Consider the following 27,696-nt stretch of genomic DNA (forward strand, 5'->3'; position numbering starts at 1 on the left):
GCAGGCTCCCTGCAGAGCAGAGAGCCCGATGTGGGGCTCGATCCCAGGACCCTGAGATCATGACCTGAGCCGAAGGCAGAGGCTTTAACCCGCTGAGCCACCCAGGCGCCCCTTTACAAGAGATGTTAAAGGGACTTTTTAAAAAATGTTTCTTTCAATTTAATTTAATTAATATATAGCATATTAATAGTTTCTAAGGTAGAATTTAGTGATTCATCAATTGCATATAATGCTCATTACATCAAGTGCCCTCCTTAATGCCCATTACCCAATTATCTCATCCCCCAACCCACTCCCTCCAGCAACCCTGTTTGTTTCCTATAGTTAAGAGTCTCTTATGGTTTGTCTCCCTATCTATTTTCACCGAAAATTATTTTTCTAAAGGGACTTCTTTAAGTGCAAAAGAAATGGCCATCATTAGACATAAGAAAATGTTGAATAAAAATACAAAATATGACAACATATAATGGAAGAGAACAGAAGGGGGGAAATAAAAGACTCTTTGGTTTATTTTTTTTTAAGAATGTGTTTGAACTTAAATGACCATCAAATTAATACAGACTGCAATGTATTTACGATGTCATATAGGAGCCTCATGGTAACCAGAAACCAAATTCTATGATAGATACTCAAAAAATAAAACGAAGGCCAAACAACACTATAGAACCCGTCAATCACAGAACAAGGGAAGAAGGAACAAATAACTACAAAAACAACCCCAAAAAAGGTAACACAATGGCAATAAGTACATAACTACCTTTAAATGAAATTATCTAAATACTCCAATGAAAACACATAGGGTGGTGGAATGGAAGAAAAAAAAACAGACCCATCTATGTACAGCCTATAAGAGACTCTCCTCAGACCTAAAGATGCATACAGACTGAAAGTCAGGGGATGGAAAAATACTCCTCAGGAAACAAAAAAGCTGGGTAGCAATACTTGTGTCAGACAAAATGTACCTTAAAACAAAGACTATAATAAAAGACAAAGAAGGGCATTACATAATGATAAAGGGGTCAACCCAACATGAGGATGTAAGTCAAAAATGTCTATACACCCAACAGTGGAACATTGAACTGCATAAAGCAAATATTAACTAATGGACATAAAGAGAAATTGATGGTAATACAAAAATAGTAGTTGCCTTTTAACTCCACTTACATCAATGGATAGATCATTCAGGCAAAAAAAAAAAACAACAATAACTATTAATGACACCTTAGACCAAATGAACCTAACAGACACATACAGAACATTCCATCCAAAACAACAGAATACCCATTCTTTTCAAATGCACATGGAACACACTCCAGAATAGTGTCAGGCCACAGAACAGTCCTCAGTAAACTTAAGAAGATTGAAACCGTACCATGCATTTCTTTTCTGATCACAGCGGTATTGAAACTAGAAATAAATCAAAAGACAAAGACTGCAAGAAACAAACATATGGAGACTAAACAACATGATACTAAACAACCAGTGGGTCAGTGAGGCAATCAGAGAAATCAAACAAATAAACATGGAGACAGATTAAAATGAAAAAAAAAAAAACTGGTCCAAAATCTTTGGGACGAAGCATAAATGTTTTAAGAAGTATATAGCAATACAGGCCTAACTCAAGAAACTGGAACAACCTCAAATAATCTAACTCTACACCTAAAGGAACTAGAAAAAACAATGAACAAAGTCCCAGGTAAGTGGAAGAAAGTAAATAATAATGATCACAACAGAAATAAATTACATTGAGACTAAAAATCAATAGGAAATAGCAATGAAACCAGGAGCTGGTTCTATGAAACAGTAAACAAAATTGACAAACCCTTATGCAGAATTCATCAGGAAAGAAAGAGAAAGGACCCAAATAAGTAAAATCACAAAAAAAGAAAAGTACAGGCGAATATCTCTGATGAACATAGATGCAAAAATCCTCAACAAAATATTAGCAAATTACATACGATATATTCAAAGGATCACCAACCATGATCAATTGGAATTTAATTCAGGCATGCACAGATGGTTCAGTACTCACAAGTCAATCAGCATGATACGAATGAAGGCTGAAAATCCTATGATCATCTCAGTAGATGCAGGAAAAGCATCTGACAGAATTCATCATTCTTTCATGAAAAATCCAACAAACTGGGGTTAGAGGGATCATACTTTAATATGATAAAGAACGTATAGGAAAAACCCACAGCTAACATCATACTGAATGGAGAAAACCTGAGAGCTTTTTCACTAATATCAGGAACAAAATGAGGATGTCCACTCTTGCCACTTTTATTCAATATAGTACTGGAAGTCCTAGCTGCAGCAACTGGGCAAGAAAAAGAAGTAGGCATCCATACTGGTAAGACAGAAAGTTAAAGTGCCACGTTAACTTTGTACCATGTTGCAAACAACAATATACATAGAAAATCATGAAGACTCCTCCAAAAAACTACTGGAAGTATTAAATTGCCCAGATATAAGCCCATGCTTATGTGACCACATATGATAAAGGAGGCAAAATGGTGAAAACATAGTTTCTTCAAATTAATGTTCCTCAGACAAGGAAAATAAACAAAAATAAACTCTTGGGATTACACTTCAGATAAACTTTTGCATGACCAGGGAAACCATCAACAAAATGACAAGACAACCTATTGAATGGGAGAAGATATTTGCAAATGATTGATCTGATAAGGGGTTAGTATCTAAAATATATAAAGAAATTAAACTACACACACACACAAAAAAAACCCTCTCAAGTAATCCAATTAAAGAGTGGGCAGAGGCTCTGAGAAGACACTTTTTCCAAAGAAGACATACGAATAGCCAACAGACACATGAAAAGATACTGAACATCACTCATCATCAGAGAAATACAAATCAAAATCACAGTGAAATATCACCCTACAGCTGTCAGAATGCCTGTGATCAAAAACATAGGAAATAACAAGTATTGTCGAGGATATGGAGAAAAAGGACCCTGTTGCAGTGTCGATGGAATGATAAGTGGTGTACCTGCTATGGAAAACAGTATGGAGTATTCTCAAAATTAAAAAATACAAATACCATGTGATCCAATACTACCACTACAGGATATTTACCCAGAGAAAGCAAAAATGCTAATTCGAAAAGATAGACGCACTATGCTTATTGCAAGATTATTTACAACAGCCCCAATAAGGATGCAAACCAAGTGTCCATCCATAGATGAAATAATAAAGATGTGGTGTGTGAGTTTATATGTGTTTGTGTGTGTGTATATATATAATGAATTACTACCCAGCCATTAAAAAGTGGGATCTTTCCATTGGCAGCAACACTGATGGACCTGGAGGACATTATGCTGAGATAAGAAAATCAGAGAAAGACAGGGGTGCCTGGGTGGCTCAGTCATTAAGCATTTGACTTCAGCTCAGGTCGTGATCCCGGGGTCCTGGGATCGAGCCCTGCATTGGGCTCCCTGCTCAGTGGGAAGCCTTCTTCTCCATCTCCCACTCCCCCTGCTTGTGTTCCTCTCTCTTCATAAAATAAATAAAATCTTTCTTAAAAATTATTTTAAAAATCAGAGGAAGACAAATACCATATGATTTTAGTCATATGTATAATTTAAGAAAAAAATGAACAAAGAAAAATAAAGACTTTTTTTTTCTTAGATTTTATTTATTTATCAGAGAGAGGGAGAGAGAGCGAGCAAAGGCAGACAGAATGGCAGGCAGAGGGAGAAGCAGGCTCCCTGCAGAGCAAGGAGCCCGATGTGGGACTCGATCCGAGGACGCTGGGATCATGACCTGAGCCGAAGGCAGCTGCTTAACCAACTGAGCCACCCAGACGTCCCAAGAAAAACAGATTTTTATTTTATTTTTTGACAGAGACAGAGCAGGAGCACAAGCAGAGGGAGTGGGAGAGGGTTTCTCCCTCTCTTTCCCCACTCTCAGAGGCTTCCCGCTGAGCAGGGAGCCTGACATAGGGCTCAATCCCAGGACTCTGGGACCACGACCTGAACCAAAGGCACATGCTCAATGAGCCACCCAGGCGCCCCAGAAAACTAGACTTTTAAGTAAAGAGAACAAACTGGTGGTTGCCAGAAGGGAGTTGGGTGGGGAGTGGGAGAAAGATAAAGGGGATGAAGACTTCTAAATAAATAAGTCATGGAAATAAAAGTATAGCAGAGGGAATGTAGTCAGTAAGAGTTAAATAATGTTTGGTAACATACGGTGAACTATACTTAATCATGCTGAACACAGAGTAATGTATAAAATTGTTGAATCATTATATTGTGCACCTGAAGTTAATACAACACTGCATTTTAATTATACAATAAAAAAATTTCTAAAAGAAATCCAGTTTTCTTTATACTTCCTGTGGTATCTGCTAACTTCTGCACATGTCCACTTTTAAAAATTAATTTCCACAATATACATCAGTGTCCTGGAAAGGTCCATGACCATGCATTTTTAAGAACTCTTCATTTAACTGCCCCACATATTAGTTGAAGATCAAAAAGTAAAGAAGTAAAGAGATTTGTTCAAAATCAGAGCTGGCAGGTTGAGGAGCTCACAGGGGGATTTGGGTCCTGCCTCCCCCCTCTCCCCACGTGCTCTCCTCTCTCCCTGCTCCAGCTGCAGGTTCACAGAGCTTAGGAACTGACACACGGTACACGAAGCCGGTGTCTGCGGAACCCTGACCGCTCACCATGTCAGTAGGAGAGACTGCCCAGGGTATGGTCCGTAGGAGGTGACAAACCTGTAACACCATTAGAAAACAGTCTCTTAGGACTCCTTCATCTGACTTGTAGAACGAGGGGCACCTGGGCGACTCAGTGGGTTAAGCGTCTGCCTTTGGCTGAGGTTGTGATCCCGGGGTCCTGGGATGGAGCCCTGCATCAGGCTCCCTGCTCAGCGGGGATTCTGCTTCTCCTCCTGCCCCTTCCCCCTCCTTGTGCTCTCTTGCTCACTCACTCTCTCAAATAAATCAATCTTTTAAAAACTTGTATAACATTCTAAATCACCTACATGTGTGTTACTGTTAAAATCACAGAATATATCATCATCATAAGCTACTCATCTTTCGCTATTACTGTGAGCCTGCCTTGTGTCACAGACCAAAAGAAGAACATAGAATTGGCATTCACAAGGGTAGCTTTCGTCTTAGAAAGAAATGACAAGCGAGTTCATGCTCCAGCAGACTACATTTCACAGGGGAAGTTTCAACTTCATCCTTTTGATCCCATAGAAGATGACAGAAGCTCTTTTCCTCAGCAGTCCAGGGAGACAAACAGTGTTAGGTCTGTTATTAAACGAAACGAGACTGAGACAAAGTGAAAGTTATTTAAAGCTTTATTTTATGCCAAGTATTAGAAGTCAGACTGATTGGCCAGGGGAACGAGACTGAAACAAAGTTAAAGTTATGCAAAGCTTTATTCTATGCCAAGCATTAGAAGTCAAACTGATCAGCCAGGGCCGTCTCCGAAGAGAGCGACCACCCCCAGCTTACAGGCTCAAGAATCGACTGACTGACCGGTCAGGGCCGCCTCCGAAGAGAGCGACCCCTCCCAGCCTCACAGACTAACTTCCATAGGGCACAAGCCTGGCCATACATAGGCGGCCAATAAGATTGTAACATTGCATAGTCATGTTAGGTCACACGCAGGTGGCCAATTGAATTACAATTTACCCTAGAGTAGCTAGAGTAGCTGTTTGAACTAACCTATCACTCTGGTCAGAATTGGTGCTCAAGTTTGGTGCCCAAAAGGTGGGGTTTACATTCTTTTGGTGGTTAGGGAGATTGTATGTGTGCTTTTTACTGATTGGATGTCTCCACCTGGCCTGACTCATCCTTGTCTTCTGGGCTCTCTTATCAGGAACTCGCTCACCTGGCCTTGTATTCTGGGCTCTGTTATTAGGAACTGGCCGACCATATTTTACTGGTTTCCCAGACTTGCTTCTAAGTAAGTTTCTGGGGGGAGGGAGGGGCCGGGTCAGTTTAAGTTTTACTGCACAAACAACAAAATGGCTTTTTAACCAAGATGGAGTCGCTCTGGCTAAATAGGTTCTTAGAACAGGATCACCTCAAATCTTCCCTACTTCTAGGGTTAATGCAAGTATTATCAGGCTACTCTGACACCTTTAGAAGGCCTCAAGTTACTGAAAGAACACTGCCTTTCTTTGTCCAACCTTGAGCACTAAAAACCGAGCTATAATATTAACTGAAGTCTGATGTACACCTGATTCCTCCAAGATGTCCATGGCATCAGGATAAACTGGATTAAATCATTTTTCAGGAAGTCACGCTTGTAAAAATCAAGGGGATAAAACAAGGTACGATTTACATTCCACACCTATCAGGTGCATGAAATCAGCTCTGGTCGAATCATGGCCTCTTTTGGGCTTTGAGTTTGGAATTTACCAGATGGGTTAATAGTTCCATTCTCCCAGGCTCGTGATCTCTCACGATCATCATAACGAACCATTAGAGAGACTGAGCATACGTGGACATGGTGCTAACCAGATATGAACAGAGGAAGGTCAGTGAGAGGCCGACTTCGACAAAGGAGCATATGTGCAGAAGGACAGCACAGCATCGGAGTACAACTGAGCCAACTTACTTACCTATCAGAAGTGTGAGGTCAGCGTCTGCTCCTGGTCTAACCTGGAACTGCGCGGTCCACAGCTCGCAGTGTAGATCACACTCTTCGGTTTTCTTCTAAAACTGTGACCTGAAAAGGAAAGAAAGGATTTTTGATTATCCTTGCCGCGGATGCAAATCAACTTCTCCAAGTAAAGATTCTGCATGAAAAAGATGAAAATAACACCAGTCTTTTACTAGCCCTATAACAGAAACCCTTCCACCCACCACACACCCGTGGGAGAAATAAGCCTGGACCTAGAGATGGTCTGGGCTTGATATCCTGCGAGCCTTTTGTGCTGTCATCCACTGTGACCATTTCATGACTTCCCACTGTAATTTGCTGGGATTCAGGGGCCAAAGATACAAATAAGCCCCTCTGCTTATTTAAGCCACTGTCCTTGAGGTTAATGAAATACATATCCTGTTAGCCCCATATCCACGGATACAGAAATGTTCCAACTCGCTATTTAATGATTCCAGTGAGGGATGAATATCCTGGCACTAGGAGGGGACAGTTTGGATTTTGTACAGCACTGTCACACAAATAGCTGTGAACAGCTATTTTCCAATATAAAACTGGACTGAGGGACGCCTGGGTGGCTCAGTCGGTTAAGCATCTCCCTTGGCTCAGGTCATGATCCCAGGGTCCTGAGATCGAGTCCCACGTCAGGCTCCCTGCTCAGCGGGGAGCCTGCTTCTCCCTCTGCCTGCCGCTTCCCCTGCTTGTGCGCTTTCTCTCTGACAAAGAAATAAAAGCTTAAAAAAAATAAAACTGAATTGAGTCACGTGAGATGTTAAGCAAGGAACAATTTATACGCATTTTCAAGAAAGACCCAATTTATAGAAGCATACATGATCAGGGGCGAAAAGATCTAACAGAGTAAGAGCTACGGGATATTCCCTCCTGTTGCAGCTTTCATCCCCAGGGCTCTCCCCCTACCCCCTTCACCCCTTATGTCACCTCAATGAGGCCTTTGCTGTCCCATCTACGGGAAGGTGCAAATTCCCACGGCCTCCCCAAGCCCTAACACCCCCTGCCTTGGCTTGGTGCATAGGCTGGATCACTATCCATCATGATATAGACATGCGTCTCAATGAACTTATCTTTTCATGCTCCTCCACTAGAATGTGAGCCCCATGTGAGCAGAGACAGTTTTTTTTCTCTTTAATGCCTGCGTTTCCATTCTTAAAAGTAGCATCTGGCACACATTAGATCAGCAAATGATTCAGCTTTGGCTATCAGCTGTAAAGTTCCTGCCGTTGCAGACTTGACCCTGTTAATTGCATAGTGGGCACCTTTCAGGGTCTCCTACCACATAATTGCATTCTCCCACAAAAGCCCATTCAAAATAGATTCCATTCACTTCAGTTAAGATTTTGAATATTTCCTCAGTGTGTTAAACAAATATCACCTTTCTCCAGTCAGAATTAAAGACAGAAGCAATTACAACTCTTGGTTTTTGTATTTTCTCTCATAGTCCTCAGATAAGTAGTCAAACCATGATTTCTTCATCCATTTTGGTTGGGAATCTTGATCAAGATGTCAGCGTAAGACGATCCAGCACTTTCCTCTTCCCGTGGATACACAAGGCTACAACTACATACAGGGCATCTCAGAGAACCATCTGAGCAGGAGCAGAACTAATCACAGCTAAAGATACAAAGAAGCAGCCACGTCAGGAAGGGTGGGAGGGGCACTGAGAGGGAAATCACTCGTGCACATGTCCTCCCTGAAGAGCAAGAGTTTCAAGGTCCACATCAGGCACCCCCCCACACACACACCCTGGGGACCTGGAACAAAAAGATGAGACTCCGTAATACTGGTCCTTGAAATCAGCTGTGCTTAACTCCAGGGGTGGGACTTCACTCTGGGTGCGCCACCAGTTGGTGGGAAGACGTGACTCTGCTTTTTAAAAGTAAGGCCCATGCACAAACTCACTTGCTCCGAGACCCAGCAGGGAGACAGCACTTTGAAAAGTGCCTGGGCCACATGTGAAGGAGATTTACTGACAACTTTGAGGGTATTTGTGGAAGGGACAGGGATCTGTAGGTACTTTCGCCAAGAATGGGAGCATTGGTGGGTGCCATTGTTTTTGCCTCCCTGCCTAGCTGGCCCGAAATGGGTGGGCACCACTCTCCATCTCCCTTGTTGGAACTGCACACCCTGCCCCAAAGCAGCACCTCCAAAGCAGCTCCTGCCCCATCAAACTCATCAGTAACCATGGCTAGGAGAGCAGCCCCCTCCACGCAGCTGCCACTCTGACGCATCTGGTGGGCAGCCTTGCCTGGGACTGACAGCCCTCCGAAACACCTCCTATCCCGGGACAGTGGGGGGCAGCACTCACCACCAGTGTGTCCATGACTGGCATAGATGGGCCTCATGGCCCAGGACACCCCTAGCAGTCATGGCCACAGCAAATAGGTGCATTCAGCCCACGTGGGACACCCCCGGGACATCTGGTTCTGGTGCACAGGGAAGATTGTGCTTTTGGCCCCCACAGGATGCGTTCTACATAAGACCACTCCTTGAAGCCAGGAGACATAGTCAATCTGCCTAATACACATAAACAAACAGGAGAGGGGCCCCTGGCTGGCTCCGTCAGTGGAACATGTGACTTGATCTCAGGGTTGTCAATTCGAGCCCCACACTGGAGGTAGAGATTACTTAAACAAACAAAAAACAAACACATGAGAGAGTCAGGCAAAAAAGGGCACAGAGGAACATGTTCTAAATGAAAGAACAAGACAAAACCTCAGAAAAAGAACTAAACAAAGTGGAGATAAGCAATCTACCTGATAATGAGTTCAAAGTAATGGTTATAAAGATGCTGGAAGTGAGGGCGCCTGGGTGGCTCAGTGGGTTAAGCAGCTGCCTTCGGCTCGGGTCATGATCTCAGGGTCGTGGGATCGAGTCCCGCATCGGGTTCTCTGCTCAGCAGGGAGCCTGCTTCCCTTCCTCTCTCTCTGCCTGCCTCTTCTGCCTGCTTGTGATCTCTGTCTGTCAAATAAATAAATAAAATCTTTAAAAAAAAAACAAAAAAAAAAAAAAGATGCTGGAAGTGAGAGAAGAATGGATGAACTCAATGAGAACTTCAACAGAGAAGATTAACAGCAGATTAAAGGATGCAGAACAGCTCAGGAATCTGGAAGCTACGGTAGTGGAAATCATCGAAGTTGAACAGTAAATTTCTTTTTTAAAGTAAGGATAGTTTGTTTATTTTTTCTTTTTAAAGAGACCTCTGGACATTATTAACATTCACTTTATTTGTAGGGGTTCCTGAAAAAAAAAGAGAGAAAAGAGCATGAAACATATTTGAAGAAATAATAGCTTAAAACTTCCTTAACCTGGGACAGAAACAGGTGCAGGAAGCACAGAGGCCCCTAATATGATGAATCCAAAGTGGTACTCAACAAGATATAATAATTAAAATGTGAAAATTTAAAGATAAAGAATCTTAAAAGCAGCAAGAGAATACACCTAGCTACAGACCAAGGAACTTCCATAAAGCTATCATCTGACCTTTCAGCAGAAATTTGGCAGGTCAGCAGATACTGGCTTGATTTTACCAGTTTCGGTTGGCATAGTTCTTGTAATTATTGTTTACTCATTAATATGGATATTTAACACAAACAGAACATAACAAAAATTCCCTTTACCCACTGTAAAAACACTTTCTTCTACCCTTGTATTTTCTGTGACTGGCTTAAAACTCAAATTGGATTAAGAATAAGAAGAGTAGGGGTGCCTGGGTGGCTCAGTGGGTTAAAGCCTCTGCCTTCGGCTCAGGTCATGATCCCAGCGTCCTGGGATCGAGCCCCGCATCGGGCTCTTTGCTCAGCAGGGAGCCTGCTTCCTCCTCTCTCTCTCTGCCTGCCTTTCTGCCTACTTGTGATCTGTCAAATAAATAAATAAAATCTTTTTAAAAAAAGAATAAGAAGAGTAAAACAATTTTAATTATGTACAGAGAGGAAGGGGAGTTTCACAGTTCTCTAGGAGCAATGCTCTTAGCACAGATATTTTTATTAATGGAAATTCCCTTTTAAAATGTAAATTTCTTTTAGAAGAGGTAGAGTTTCTCTTGTGCCTAATAGTTTCTGATTGTCTTTAGCTCAAAATAATCCATATGCTGAACAGGCATATTTTGGGGTGCATATTCTGAATATCTTCACCACCAAGAAAGCAGCTTCAAAAATAATCCCCATTTTTCTGTTTCTGATGGTTTTTACTATATTATTTCAAAGCATATTGATATCACCCAAAAGTGCTAAATTATATATACTCCATATAATCTAATGTATCATACACTCTAACACAAAACGCTTTAAAAAATACCATGATTGGGGGCACCTGGATGGCTCAGTCATTAAGCATCTACCTTTGGCTCAGGTCATGATCCCAGGGTCCTGGGATCGAGCCCCAATCAGGCTCACTGCACAGCGGGAAGCCTGCTTCTCCCTCTCCCACTTCCCCTGCTTGTGTTCCCTCTCTTGCTGTTTCTCTCTCCATCAAATAAACAAAATATTTTTTTAAAAAATACCATCACTGCATCTTACAAATATTAGTTATTCCCTAATGTCACGTGAAAACATGTCTATTTAATTTTATTATAGGCATCCTAGTAGAAATGAAGTAGTATCTCCATGTACTTTTAACTTCTATTTCCCTAATGACTAAAAATATTGAGCATCTTTTCTTATATTTATTGGTGTTTATAAACTTACATTTATTAGTGTTTCAAGACACACTACCCTTGGCATACTGAATTTCTTTTTTTTTTTTTAAGATTTTATTTATTTATTTGACAGAGATCACAGGTAGGCAGAGAGGCAGGCAGAGAGAGAATGGGGAAGCAGGCTCCCCGCTGAGCAGAGAGCCCGATGCGGGGCTCGATCCCAGGACCCTGGGATCATGACCCGAACTGAAGGCAGAGGCTTTAATCCACTGAGCCACCCAGGTGCCCCCTGAATTTCTTAAGCTGAAGGAATTTGAGAAATTGCATATGCACAAAGGACTTTCTGACCTTTTGCTGAAACCCTTATATGAGAGGTGCCCTCCATACCTGGAGGAAAGGAGCATTCTTCTCTCTGAATTAGAAGGGACACAGAGAGGAACCTGAATATGAACAGGAATTGCTGTTTCCCCCATTATACTACACTTAATTATACTGTGTCCTATGATAACTTTCTGTGACTTTCCGCTTTTCATCAGACATAGCATAAAAACACTGTGCTTTAATCATTCTTAAGGTTCTCATTTTCTCATGACAACACCCAAGTCATTTAAATTATTAAATAAATCTGATTTCTTTTCTCTCGCTCATCTGTCTTTTGTTACTAGAGTCCCAGTGGAGAATTAAGCATACAGTAAAAAGGTATTTATCCTCCCCTAAAGAGTAATGGATATGCACCCCAGGAGCCCTGTGTGTGAGTCCATCCTTGTGGCACTCTGGTTCACTTTGGCAAAGCCACTTAATCTCCATGGACCTCCGTTACTTCACACAATGAATACTCACGAAATGTGTCTGGCCGTGGAATAGGGAAAGGGGAAACAAGCATGAACTTGGAGCTCTGCACGAGTGAAATATCCATGATTAGCTAAAGTGAAGGACGAGAGAAACAAGGAGGAATCCCGGGTGGGACAGTGGAGATTCATGGCTGCAGGCTGTGTCTTGTAATTCTACCTGGGGCGGAAGCGGAAGTGCTTTTCACTTTCCACTGTCCAGAAGGTGGGGACATCTAGCAGAGCTTCCCCTGTTGTTCCCCTGTTCCCCAATGGGCTCCCCGCCCCCGTTGAAGACAGCTTTGGAGGGTTTTCTGTTTCTTTCTTTTTTTTTTTTCATCTTAAATTGCAGTATGGTCGACAAATTGGTTTCCAGTGTACAACATAGCAGTTCAACAATTATATACTTTATGAAATGCTCACCGTGTTAAGTGTAGTTACCATCTGTCACCATACAAACTTACTAAAACTTTATGTACTATATATTCCCTATGTAGCACATGTCATCCTTGTGACTTATTTCATAACTGGAAGTTAGTATCTCTTATTTCCCCCATCACTATTTGGCCTGTGCCCTGCAAGCTCTCCCTTCTGGGAACCACTAGTTTGTTCACTATGAGTCTATTTACATTTTTTGGTTTATTAAGATTCTACAAGGAAATGAAGTGATACAGTTTTTGTCTTTGTTGGACTTATTTCACTTTGCAATACCCATCCATGTTGTTGTGTATGGTAACATTTCGTTTTTTTAATAATAGTAATAGCCCACATATTATTTATTCACTCATCTATCAGTGCATGCTGAGATTGCTTCCAGATGTTGACTGTTGTAAATAATGTGGCACTGAACATCTTTTTGAAGTAGTGTTTTCATTTTCTGTGGGTAAATACCCAGAAGTGGAATTGTTGAGTCATGTGGGTATTTGTGTTTTTAATGTTTTGAAGACCCACCATACTGTTTTCCATAGTGGCTGCATGACATCGCATTTCCACCAACAGTACACAGGGGTGCCCTTTTCTCTACATCCTCACCAATACTGGTTATTTCTTGTCTTTTTGATACTCTCCATTCTGACTGGTGAGGAGTAATATCTTATTGTGGTTTTGATTTACATTTCCTTGATGATGAGTGATGTGTATCTTTTCACATGTGCCTATTGGACATTTGTATGTCTTCTTAGAAAGAAGTGTATTCAGGTCTTCTACCCCATTTTTCAGTTGGATTAGTTTTTTGCTATTGAGTTGTATGAGTTCTGTATATATTTTGGATATTACACCCTTATTGGATATATCATTGCAAATATCTTCTCCCATTTAGTAGGTTGTCTTTTTGTTTTGTTGATGATCACTTTTGCTGTGCAAAAGCTTTTTGGTTTGATGTAGTACCAATTGTTTATTGTTCCTTTTGTTTCCCTTGCCTGGCGAGACAGATCTGGAAAACTATGGCAAAGGCCAATGTCCAAGAGTTTACAGTCCATGTTTTCATCTAGGAGTTTTTATGGTTTCAGTTTTACATTTAGGCCTTTAATCCATTTTGAGTTTATTTTTGTGTATGGTATATGACAGTCTAGTTTCATGCTTTGTATGTAGCTGTCCAGTTTTCCCAGCACCATTTATCAAAGTCTGCTTTTTCCTCACTGTATATTCTTGCCTTATTGTCATGGATTAATTGACCATAAGTTTACTTCTGGGCTATCTGTTCTGTTTTATTGATCTATTTGTCTATTTTTGGGCAAGTACTATACTGTTTTCATTATGATAACTTTGTAGTATAGTTTGAAATCTGGGGTTGTGTTTCTTCCAGCTCTGTGCTTTCTGAAGATTGCTTTGGCTATTTAGGATCTTTATCTTTCCATACAAGTTTTAGGATTATTTGTTCTATTTCTGTAAAAGGTACAGTTAGTATTGTGATAGGGATTACATTAAATCTTTGCATTGCTTTGTGCAATGTGAGCATTTTAACAAAGATTTTCTAACCCATGAGCATGGTATATTATTCCATTTATTTGTGTCATCATTAATTTCTTTTATGCGTCTTACAGATTTCACAGTACAAATCTCTCCCTCTGTGGATAAATTCATTCCTAGGCATTTTATTTTTTTGATGCAATTGTAAATGGGGTTGTTTTCTTAATTTTTCATTCCACTAGTTCATTGTTAGCATATAGAAACACAACAGTGTTCTGTATATTGATTTTTGTATCCTGCAGCATTACTGAATTAATACTAATATTTTTTGGTGGAGAGTTTAGGGCCTCCTATATGTAGTGTCATGTCATCTGCAAATGAAAACGTTTTCTTTCTACCTTACCAGTTTGGGTGCCTTTCATTTTTCTTGTCTGAATGCTGTGGCTAGGACTTCCAGTCCCATGTTGAATAAAAGTGGTGAGGTTGGGCATCCTTGTCTTGTTCTCAATCTTTCAGCTTTTTACCATTGAGTATGATGGTAGTTGTGGGTAATAAATAGCTTTTATTATGTTGAGGTATGGTCCCTCTACACCCACTTTGTTGAGTTCTTTATCAGAAATGGGTGTTGAGGGATGCCTGGGTGTCTCAATCAGTTAAGGGTCTCTTTTTCTTTTTTAAGGTTTTATTTAATTGAGACAGAGCACAAGCAGGGGGAGGGGCAAGTTAGAGGCAGAAGAAGACACCCCATTGACCAGGGAGCCTGATTTGCGGCTTGATGCCAGGACTCCAGGATCATGACCCGGGCTGAAGGCAGACGCTTAACTGACCGAGCCACCCAGGTGCCCCGACATCCATCTTTTAATTTCAGCTCTGGTCATGATCTCAGAGTCCTGAGATCAAGCCCTGCAACAGGCTCCATGGTGTGGAGTCTGCTTGTCCCTCTCCCTCTCTTCCTTCCCCCTCCACCAAAACTTGCTCTCTTTCTCTCTCTCTGAAATAAAATCTTTTTTAAAAAGAGGATTCCGGGGTGCCTGGGTGGCTCAGTGACTTAAGCCTCTGCATTCGGCTCAGGTCATGATCTCAGGGTCCTGGGATCGAGCCCCGCATCTGGCTCTCTGCTCAGCAGGGAGCCTGTTTCCTCTCTCTCTGCCTGCTTCTCTGCCTACTTGTGATCTCTCTCTGTCAAATAAATAAATCAAATCTTAAAAAAAAAAAACCCCACACACTTTAAAAAGAAAGAGGATTCTCTTACTCCACCCCTCGTCCTGCTCCCACTTTAAAAAAAATTAATGGATGTTGAATATTGTCATGCTTTTTCTACTTCTAATAAGATGATAATATGATTTTTATTCTTTTTTAATGTGCTGAATCATGTTGATTGATTTATGGATACTAAGCCGTTCATTCATCCCTTGAATAAATCCCACTTGATTGTGATGAATGATCTCTTTAATGTATCGTTAAATTTGATTTGCTGACATTCTGCTGAGGATTTTTGCATCTAAGTTCATCAGGAATAGTGATCTATAATTTTGTTGTTTTTGTAGTGTCCTTCTCTGGTTTTATAGCCAGGGTAACACTGGCCTTGTAGAATGAAATTGGAAGTGCTCCTTCCTCTTTTATTTTTTGGAATAACTTAAGAAAGATATATCTTAACTCTTCTTAAATATTTCGTAAAATTCACCTGTGAAGCCATCTGTTCCTGGACTGTTGTGTGTTGGGAGCATTTTGATGACCAAATCAACATAATTAGTAGTTGGAAGTTTTCAGATTACTGATTCATTTTGGTTGGCAGTAATTGGTAATTTTGTTTGTGCTTGATTCAGTATTGGAAGATTGTGTGTTTCTAAGAATTTATCCATTTCATCTAGGTTGTCCAACTTGTTGGCATAGAATTTTGAGTAGTAGTCTCCTAATCCTTTCTGTTTCTGTGCTGTCGCTTGTAACTTCTTTTATTTCCGATTTTATTTACTTGAGTGGTCTTTCGTTCTTTATAGGTCTGGCTAAAGGTTTATCAATTTTCTTCATCTTTTCAGAAGATACCTGGGTTTTTTGAGATTCTCTGTGTTGACCTGAAATGGAAAATTGCAAGTCTGGCCAGGAAAAACCTCACAAGGTTCCAGTTTTGTTCTTTCCCTGCTGCCCTGGAAATTCCCCTCCACTTCTGCTCAAAAAGCAGGGAAATGGGTATATAAAAGGGCTGAGAATCAGAGCCAGAGCCAAGGCTAGGAGGAGCCCCATGTCACCAGTGATGGCGTGGGGTACCGAGCTTGTGCAGGTCCTCTGTAAGAGTGGAATGGAGGTAGGAGACTCAGTGACATTAGAGGTGGACAACAGGCCAATTGTGCTGCCCTGGGGTTCATGCAGTGTGTGCATTCCTTTTTCTTTTAAACTGAAGTATAATTAACATACACTGTTCTGTTAGTTTCCGGATACACTATAATGATTCAGCAATTTTATACATTACTCAGTGGTCATCAAGATAAGTGTACTCTTAATCTCTTCTTAAGTTTTGAAGTTTGAGGTGTACAATACAATGATTCAGCATCTCCATACAATACCTTGTGTTACCCACAGCAAGTGCCCTCCTTAATCCCCTTCCCCTATTTCCCCTGTCCCCCACACCCCTCCCCCTCTGGTGACCATCAGTTTGTTCTCTACAGTTAAGAGTCTGTTTCCTGGTTTATCCCTCTTTTTTTCCCCATTGCTCATTTGCTTTGTTTCTTAAACTACATATGAGTGAAATTATATGGTATTTATCCCTCTCTTGATTTATTTCACTTAGCATAATCTTCTCTAGCTCCATCCATGTCTTTGCAAATGGAAAGATTTCATTAGTTTTATGGCTGAGTAATATTCTTTCATGTTTATATATGACTTATTCTTTATCCTTTCATCAGTCAATGATGGGCTGTTTCCATAATTTTAGCTTTTGTAGATAATGCTGCTGTAAACATTGGGGTGTATGTACCCCTTTGAATTAGTATTTTTGTATTCTTTGGGTAAATACTAGTAGTGCAATTGTTAGATCAATCGTAGGGTAGTTTTATTTTTAACTTTTTGGACAACCTCCCTACCATTCTCCACAGTGGCTGCATCAGTCTGCCATCCTACCAGCAGTGCAAGAGGGTTCCCCCTTTTCCACATTGCTGCCAACACCTGTTTCTTGTGTTGTTGATTTTGGCCATTTTGACAGGTGTGAGGGGACACCTCATTGTAGTATTGATTTGCATTTCCCTGATGATGAGTGACGTTGAGCATCTTTTCACGTGTCTGCTGGCCTTCTGTGGGTCTCCTTTGGAAAAATGTCTATTCATGTCTTCTGCCCATTTTTTATTGGAATATTCATTTTCTGCGTGTCGAGTTTTATTTTTTTTTTTTTAAAGATTTTATTTATTTCACAGAGAGGGAGAACACAAGTAGGCAGAGAGGGGGGGGGGGGGAAGCAGGCTCCCTGCGGAGCAGAGAGCCTGATGCGGGGCTCGATCCCAGGACCCTGAGATCATGACCTGAGCTGAAGGCAGAGGCTTAACCCACTGACCCACCCAGGGGCCCCTGGGTGTCGAGTTTTATTAGTTCTTTATGTATTTTGGAACCTAACCCTGTATCAGTTATGTCACTTGCAGTCATCTTTTTCCATTGTTTTTGGTGCAGTTGTAAATGATATTCATCACTTAATTGCTTTTTCTGCTGCTTCATTATCGGTGTATAGACATGCAAGATTTCTATATATTGATTTGTATCCTGCAAATTTACTGAATTCATTTATAAGTTCTAGCAGTTTCTTGGTGGACTCCTTTGGGTTTTCTGTATATAGTACCAGGACATCTGCAAATAGTAAAAGGTTTACTCTGTCCTTGTCAGTTTGGATGCCTTTTATTTCTTTTGTTGTCTGATTGCCATTGCTAGGACCTCCTTTACTATGTTGAATAAAAATGTTGAGAGTGGACATCCCTGTCTTATTCCTGACCATAAAGGAAAAGCTGTGTTTTTCCCCATTTAGCATGATAATAGCTGTGGGTTTTACATAGATGGTTTTTATGATGTTGAGGTATGTTCCCTCTAAACTTTGTTGAGGGTTTTTATCATCAATGAATATTGTACTTTGTGAAATGCTATTTCTGCATCTACTGAAGTGATCACGTGGTTCTTGTCATTTCTCTTATTGGTGTGATGTATCACATTGATTGATTTGCAAATATTGAACCACCCTTGCAACCCAGGAATAAATCCCACTTGATCATAGTGCATGTTTTTTTTTTTTTTAAATCTACTGCTACATTTGGTGTGCTGGTATTTTATTGAGAATTTTTACATTTTTGTCACCAGAGCTATTGGCCTTGGTGTTCCTTCTTGCTCTTGCGCTCTCTCTCTCTTTCTTTCTTTTTTTTTGGGTAGTATCTTTATCTGGTTTTGGGATCAGCATAATGTCTCATAGAATGGATTTAGACATTTTCTTTCATTTTCTATGTTTTGGAATGGTTTGAGAAGAATAGGTATTAACTTTTCTTTAAATGTTTGGTAGAGGGGCACCTGGGTGGCTCAGTGGGTTAAAGCCTTTGCCTTCGGCTCAGGTCATGATCCCAGTGTCCTGGGATCAGGCCCCCTGTCGAGCTTTCTACTCAGTGGGGAGCCTGCTTCCTCCTCTCTCTCTCTCTGCCTACTTGTGATCTGTGTCAAATAAAAATAAGTAAATAAATAAATGTTTGGTAAAAGGGAAAGATGAATGGGGAGAAATCAGAGTGGGAACAAACCATGAGAGACTATGGACACTGGGAAACAAACTGAGGGTTTTAGAGGGGAGGGGGTAGGGGGATGGGTAAGCCTGGTGATGGGTATTATGGAGGGCACGGATTGCATGGAGCACTGGGTGTTATACACAAACAGTGGATCATGGAACACTACAACAAAAGCTAATGATGTACTGTACGGTGGCTAACATAACACAATAAAAAAAAATGTTTGGTAGGATTTGCCTCTGAAGCCACCTGGCACTGGTCCTTTGTTTTTGGGAGTTTTTTGATTACTGATTCAATTTCTTTGCTGGTTATCAGTCTGTTTATGTTTTCTATTTCTTTGTGTTTCAGTTTTGGTAATTTATATATTTTTAGGAATTTACCCATTTCTTTTAGGTTGTCCAATTTGTCATACAGATTTTCATAATGTTCTCTTAGAGTTGGTTGTATTTCTGTGGTGTTGGTTGTTAATTTCTCCTCTCTCATCTGTCATCTTATTTATTTGGGTCCTTTTTCTTCTGATAAGTCTGGCTGGAGGTTTCTCGATTTTATTAATTTTGTTCAAAGAACCAGCTCTTGGTTTCATTGACCTATTGTTTGTTTAGTTTCTGTATCATTTATTTCTGCTCTAATCTTTATTATTTCCTTCCTTGTGCTGGTTTAAGCTTCATTTGTTGTTCTTTTCTAGCTCCTTTATGTGGGTGATCAGGTTATTTGAGGTTTTTCTTGCTTCTTGATGTAGGGCTTGTATTGCTATGTACTCTCCTCTTAGGACTGCTTTTGCTGCATCCCAATGGTTTTTGGACCGTTTTGTTTTCATTTTCAGTTGTTTCCATGTATTTTTAAAAATCTTTTTTCTTTGATTTCCTGGATAACCAATTCATTGTTTAATAGCATGTTGTTTAACCTCCATATGTTTGTGGTCTTTCCAGATTTTTGGGGTTGATTTCTAGTTTCATAGTGTTGTGGTCAGAAAAGGTACATGGTATGCTTTCAGTCTTTTTGTATTTGTTGAGAACTGTTTTGTGACCTAATAAGTGATCTACTCTAGTGAATGATCCATGTGCACTTAAAAAGAATGTGTATTCTGCTGTTTTAGGATAGAATGTTCTCAGTCTATTTGTTAAGTCCATCTAGTCCAGTGTGTCATTCAAAGACATCGTTTCCTTTTTTATTTTGTTTACATTATCTTTCCATTGATGTAAGTGGGTTGTTAAAGTCCTCTACTATTATTGTATTATCAGTGAGTTCCTTCATGGTTATTACTGTTTTATATATTTACAATTGTTATATATATCTTCTTGTTGGACTGTCCCCTTTATTATTACATAGTGCCCTTCTTTGTCTCTTGCTCTGCAGTCTTTGTTTTAAAGTCTAGTTCGTCCCACATAAGCTTTGCTACTCTGGCTTTCTTCTGACATCCATTTGTATGACTCATATTTCTCCATGCCTTCACTTTCAATCTAAAGGTGTCTTTAGTTCTAAATTGAGTCTCTTACAGGCAACATATACATGGGTCTCGTTGTTTTATCTATTCTGACACCTTTTGTCTTTTGAGTGGAGCATTCAGTACATTTACATTCAATTTAATTATTGATATATACATATTTATTGCCTTTTTATTACTTGTTTTGTTTCTGGACATTTTCTCTGATCCTTTTTTGTGTTTCCTTCATGTCTTGCTGATTTTCCTTAGTGATCTATGTGGATTTTTTCTTCTCTGTTCTTTGCATGTTTCTTGGTAGTTTTTGCTATATGGTTACCATTAGGTTTGTATATAACCTTTTCTGCATCTAAGAGTCTTCATTAAGTTGATGGCTGTTTAAGTTTGAACCCGTTCTTTTCTTCTCTCCTCCTCATGTTTTAGGTATATATTTTTATGTCCTTTTTCTGTGAGTTCCTTGCCTTAATTTTTTATAGAAATATTCCTTTAAAAAAAGAAATATTCATTTTTACTTCTTTAGTATTTCCTACATTTATACTGTCACATTTGGTCTCCTTTCCACTCAGAGAGTCCTCTTTACTGTTTCTTGCAGGACTAGTTTAGTGATCATGAACTCCTTTAATTTTTGTTGCATCTGGGAAACTCCTTATCTGTCCTTTTATTCTCAGTGATAACCTTGCTGATATAGTATTCTTAGCTGCAGATTTTTCCCATCCAGCACTTTAAATACGTCATGGCACTGCTTGTTGGCTTGCAAAATTTGTTTGAAAAATCTCCTAGCTTCATGGGTTTTCCCTTGTAAGTTACTCACTTATTTCGTCTTCCTACTTTTAAGATTTTTTTCTTTATTAAAAAAAGATTTTTGGGGGTGCCTGGGTGGCTCAGTGGGTTAAAGCCTCTGCCTTCAGCTCAGGTAATGATCCCAGGGTCCTGGGATCGAGCCCCGCTTTGGGCTCTCTGCTCCGCAGGGAGCCTGCCTCCCCCTCTCTCTCTCTGCCTGCCTCTCTGCCTACTTGTGATCTCTGTCAAATAAATAAATAAATTTTTTTAAAAAAAGGTTTTCTTCCTTTATCATTATATTTTGTGAATTTAATTACAATATGTCTTACTGTGGGCCTGCTTTTGTTGATTTTGTTGGGAGTTCTCTGTGCCTCCCGGATCAGGATGTCTTTTTCCTTCCCCAGGTTAGGGATGTTTTCAGCTATTATTTCTTCAAATTTTCTGCCTTCTTTTCTCTCTCTTCTTCTAGGACTCCTACAATACAACTGTTTTTACGTTTGATGGAATCACTGAGTTCCCTAAGTCTAGTCTCATTTTGTATAATGCTTTTCCCCCCTTTTGTTCAGCTTCACTGGTTTCCATTAGGTTGTCTTCTGGGTCATTAATTTGTTCCTCTGCTTCTTCCAGCCTGCTGTTCATTGCATCAAGCCTGTTTCTAATCTCATTGATTGAACTCATCTGTGATTGATTGATTCTTAACTCTTTGGTCTCTATGGTAAGGGTCTCAATGATGTCTTCCATTTTTTTTTAAAGATTTTATTTATTTATTTGACAGAGATCACAAGTAGGCAGAGAGGTAGGCAGAGAGAGAGGAGGAAGCAGGCTCCCTGCCGAACAGAGAGCCCGATGCGGGGCTCGATTCCAGGACCCTGGGATTATGACCTGAGCCGAAGGCAGAGGCTTTAACCCACTGAGCCACCCAGGCGCCCCATGATGTCTTCCATTCTTTTATCAAGTTCAGTGAGCATCCTTATGATCATTGCTTTAAATTCTCCATCAGGCATATTACTTCTGTTTTGCTCAGATCTATGCCTGTGGCCTTATCTTGTTCTTTCATTTGGGATAAATTCCTCTTTTTTTCCTTTTTTTTTTTTCTCCCTAAGTCTCTGCATCCTTCTGTGTGTTAGAAAAGCCAGTCATGTCTCCTACTTCTGAAAGTAATAAGAAGAGGTCATGTCTTTCCCAGGTCCTGGTGCTCCAGGTAATAATATTTCCAGTGTGTTCTGCATGTGTTCTGCTGTTGTGTTCTCGCTGATCTGTTCTTCAGGCCAGTCATCTGCCGATGCTTTCCTTGCCTGCTGGTGGCAGTGTCTGGTTCCTGTCCTAAATGTGTCAAGTTTTAACTAGCTGTGCTCTGGTCTGCTTGTGAAATGAGGCCAGTCACCACCCCCACCAGAACTGAAGCCCTACGGAACTCTCTGGTCAGGAGACATAGTGTGGGCAGAGGCCTGTGCTGATCTTCCCACCAACAGTGCAGCAGGGATCCTTTTTCTCCATATCCTTGACAGCACTTGTAATTTATTGTGTTTTGATTGCAGCCATTCTTGCAGGTGTATGGTGATATTTCACTGTAGCTTTGATTTGCATTTCCTTGCTGATGAGTGATGTTCATCTTTTCATTTGTCTGTTGGCCATTTGTATGTCTTTGGAAAAATGTCTATTCGGGTCTTGTGCCCATTGCTAATCAGATTATTTGGGGTTTTGGTGTTGAGTTGTATAAGTTCTTTATATATTTTAGATATCAACCCTTTATCAGATATATCACTTGAGAATATCTTCTTCCATTCAGCATGTTGCCTTGTTGTTTTGTTAGTTTCCTTTATTGCACAAAAGCTTTTTTAAGAGTTTTGGTTTGTTTTTTTTTGTTTTTTTTTTTTAAGTAAACTTTACCCCAGCTTTGGGCTCAAACTCATGACACCAAGATCAAGCGCACGAGGTAATGTGATTCAAGAAGTGCCTATTTGGTTTTTTGGTTTTTTGAAGATTTTATTTTTTAATTTTATTTGAAAAAGCACATGCATGAGTCGGGGGAGGGGCAGGCAGAGGGAGAGGGAGAAGCAGGGAACCTGATGCAGGGCTCGATCCCAGGACCCTAAGATCATGACCTAAGATGAAGGCAGACATTAACCAACTGAGCCACCCAGGGGCCCAAGAAGTGCCTGTTCTTGGAAACCTGGTTCTCTCCTCTGGGAAGGGAGAAACTAAGGACGTCATAACATCAGGCTTATGAATGATACAAACTTACACTGTTTTTTGACACTACTAGTTTAAACTTCTTTCAGTTGTAAATAGTTTTGTAAATTGTCAGTATTAATTTTCCCACTTTATTATTCCATGACAGACATTATTTGCCCACTATCAGGAGGGAAAAATAATTTTCTTTTTACGAGTCTAAGTTCTTGCTGAGGCCGCTATAACAAAAGACAGATGAACAAGAGTAAACAAACAGGTTTATTAATCTTTGTATCCTCCCTATGACACCTGGGGGTCCCCAGAGGTGAGCAATACAAAGGCTTGGTTACAACTTGAGTTTACATATTATTTAGCAAAATTTTGAATTACATGATAATAGAAAAAGACCTTGAGTTTCCAGGACAATAAATTGTGAGAAGGCAAATATATCAGAAACTAATGGTAGATAAGGGTTTGCTGGTAAAATCCATTATGTAGATTTCTCTAGTGCCCTCTCTAGGCTAAGGGACTAATGTTTTCTCCAGGGAATAACTTTTCTCCTTCCCTGTAGAGATAGAGGAGAGGACATCTTCTTAAAATTTATGCCCTACTTTTAGGCAAATGGGGAGACGGCTGGGAGCTTTGCTTGTATAGGCTTCTGCTTAACTGCCTTCAACTCAATAGTCTTTATACCAAAGTGGCACATTTGGAGGTCGCGTATTCTGCCTCCCTTCAGTATAAATCCATGCTGTGTTTATTTGGTTATGTATGAGAAAGTTCATGTTTGTTTCAAGCCCTGAGCAAATCTGAAGAAAGTGTAGGTTATATCATTACATTTATACAAATAAAGGACAATATATGCACATATATTTGTTTCTTGTATGTATATCCAGATATCTATGTCCTCTTAGTCATTTACACATGGTTTTTAAAAAAGGTTAAATGATCAGACTATGCATTATGTTTACTACTGGACAATAGGATTTCGAGGAAGTTCTTTCAGGCAGATCTCTATACTGGGATTTTTTTTGGTACACAAACAGGGAATTTTAATCTTTTAAATGTAGCATTGTATTAAAAAAATGGTTGCCTAAGAGAACATAACACAGAAATGAATTTTTGAACAAAAATAATGATAGCTTCTTTCCCATGTGTAGCAACAACACATGGAAACCCTAGAATTCTCTGGGTCCTTCTGCAAGTGATAACAATAATAGTGGTTTATGTTTTCATCTTTTTACAGATCTGTGAAATAGGAGGATCTGAAATGAGGATGCCCTTTATCAACTAATGAAACAAAGAAGCTTGCTAAAGAAATTAAAATTTAGGCTAAAGGAAGACTCTATAAAGGAAATTATGAAGAGAATTCTATTTACAATACCATAAAAAAATACTAATGAATAAACCTAACCAAATAGGTGAAAAAGTTGAATACTTAAAACTACAAAATATTGATGAAAAACAGTAAAGAATACACAAATGTATGGAAAGACGTACTGTGGGATAAGATGTCAGCAGTACCCAAGGCTATCTTCAGACTCAGTGCAATCCCCATTAAAATACCATGATGTGTTTTTGCAGAAATAGAAATCATCCTAAAATTCATAAAGGAATTTCAAGGGATTACCAAAGACTCAAAACAATCTTGAAAAAGAACAAAGTTAGAGGATTCACAGACCCTGATTTCAAAATTTGCTAGAAAATTGTTATGCAATAATCAAAACAGCATGGAACTGCCATGAAGACAGATATATAGAACAATGGAGAAGACCGTAGCCAGACGCACAACATGATGTATATGAGCGAATCATTTTCAACAACGATACGAATACCTCCCAAGGGTGAAACACAGTCTCTTCAACAAGTAGTGTTTGGCCAACTGGATATCCACATATAAAAGAAAGAAGTTGGACTCTTATACTACACTAGATATAAAAATTAATGCAAATTATGTTAAAGCCCTAAATATAAAAAGCAAAATTATAAAACAGCTAGAAGAAAACATGATTAATATTTTATTGACATTTGGATTTGGCAGTGATTTCTTGGATTTGACATAAAAAAGACGGGCAAAAAAGCAAAAATAGACAAATGAGACTACAAACGAAAAACTGTTTTAAGTCGAGGAACTCAAGAGAGAAAAGACAACGCATGGAATGGCAGAAAATACATGCAAAACAAATTATTGATAAGGTATTAATACCTAAAATATATAAAGAACTCCTACATCAAAGAAACAAAAAATAACCTGATGAGCTAATGTCTAAAATTTTCAAGGGACATTTCTCTCAAGATGATGTACAAATCACCAACTAGAATATAAAAAGATGCTTATCATCACTAAACTAGAGAGAAGAATAAATCAAAACCAAAATGAGATATTTACTACCTTATACACATTACCATGGCTGTTCTTGAAAACAAAACAAAAAAAATCTTGGTGATTCCACATACATGTGGCAAAATAACGTGGATAACTTCACGGAAAAACAAAGCAGAACGACAGATGGCTATGGTTGAAGGGAGAGAAAACAGGGTTGTGTTGTATGAAGGATATAGACATAACTTGTGCAACATGGACAGATTCTTACTATCTATACTGGAACATTAAGAACATATTGAACACTAATACTTAGTGCAGCAAAAACTGGTTATATACTAAGTTTTAAATTATGATTATTTTCAAGAAAAACAAAATTCTCAATGTAGACTACAATATTATAAAAAATGGTGGAAATAATAAAAAACATTTTTCAAGGTGAACTAAAAAGACTTCTGAAAAGAAATTCCAGAAAGGAAGAAAATGCAATAATGATACTTATTTCTAGATGACAAGATTATAGTACTGTGGGTACAAGAATAATCATTTTCTGTCTTTATTCACAGATAATGAGAATATTGATACTTCACCTAAAATTTAAAATAAAAATAGCATTTTCTGTGGTGAAGCTTCAATAGCATGTTTACACAGTCAAGAAATGAGCCTCATGAATTTTCAGGAAGCAAACAGTATAATAGAAACCACTGTAGGATGCCCAAGCAGCCTGGACTTGGGGCAAGACGCAAGAACAGAGGTTGAAGACTTAGTCTGGAGGCCATCAAGGTAGGAAGATGGGTGAGCTATGAAACTGTGACGAGTCCGTGTTATTGAAGAATGGATGTGACTCTGGGGAGAGGGCCTGGACATGGCTCACCAGAATCTCCTGATGCATGCTGGTAGACTGTGCCCTGAACCAAGCTGCGTTGCTTTAGTTTATATACAAAACAGAAGAATGTGCTGGCTGAAGTGGACACCCCAACTTGAGTTCCAGGAAACTTACACTGCTTTGTGACCTCATGGTTCAGCTCTTGCACAAATTCAGGATGCAAACAGGTGATGACCTGAAGTAGTTTTGAAGATAATTAAGAATCCAGAGTAAGATCATGTACCATTCGAATGTATGAAATTGACACATCTTTTTTCATCCAAGTGATGTGTGAGAGTTGGTGCCCAGAAATGATTCTATAATTTTAGGGATGGGAGCACACTGCCAAGACAATGTGGAATATTCATAGAAGATGGTGTCCATCAAAAACTAATAACCTATCTGCTGCCACCAAGTGTGCAAAAGTGAACACAACATAGTCAAGTATACTTAGCAATTTAACAGGAAAACCTTCTTCTAAAACAGACACACTATTCACATGGAATAATTTAAAGCGATTGTTAACTCACTGGTGGAAAAAACCATTCTTCAAAAAGACAATGCAGTTTTGGGAAAACAAGACTATATTTGCCCTATTTGGTTATCCTACAAATGATATTCCAAAAATACAGTTTTTTAAGTTTGAAAAACGAAGAAATAATGAACTCAGTTTCTCTGCAAATGCATATGTGTATTCTATAATATCTGCAGTATCTTCATAAAAAATACAACCTAAGAATGAAAATCAATCCACCCTCAATTAAAATGACCTCAATGAAAAAAATATATATAAATATCCTTTAATATTTTTATATTTCTTGTAAAATATACAAATATTTTTGAATGTTGTTTATGATCATACCTTGTGATACATAAAACTACTATAAAACTACATTGGATAATGGTTATGAAAATGGACTGAAACAAAGAAAATAGATAGCAAGACAAATACCATACACACTTAACTGCTTCTTATGAAAAAGAAATATAAAGCTTAAAAATGCCTATATCACAACACCCACACTAACCATGAAATATTTAATGACTGAAAAAAAAAATGTCATTTACCAAGATACAGAAACCATCTTTCCCCAAAACAGAACGTGATGAGGACGCTTCCCTTGTGCCCCTAGCATTCAATAGTTAAACGGAGTGGGACACAAGAGCTATAAACCTCAAGGAAACTGAGGGTAACATACAACCCCTGACTCTAGACGCAACTGGAATAACCAGAAAATCCTCCGACAATTCAGTGCCATCCACTTAAGAAAGCCACAGCGATGCTAACTATATCTACAATGACTTCCGCTTGATGGCAGTAGAGCACCACGTATGCCAAGCGGCCCTTCC

This window comes from Enhydra lutris, unplaced genomic scaffold, assembly GCF_002288905.1.
Source record: "Enhydra lutris kenyoni isolate GAN:26980312 unplaced genomic scaffold, ASM228890v2 scaffoldscaffold80, whole genome shotgun sequence".
In the NCBI taxonomy this organism is placed as follows: Eukaryota; Metazoa; Chordata; class Mammalia; order Carnivora; family Mustelidae; genus Enhydra; species Enhydra lutris.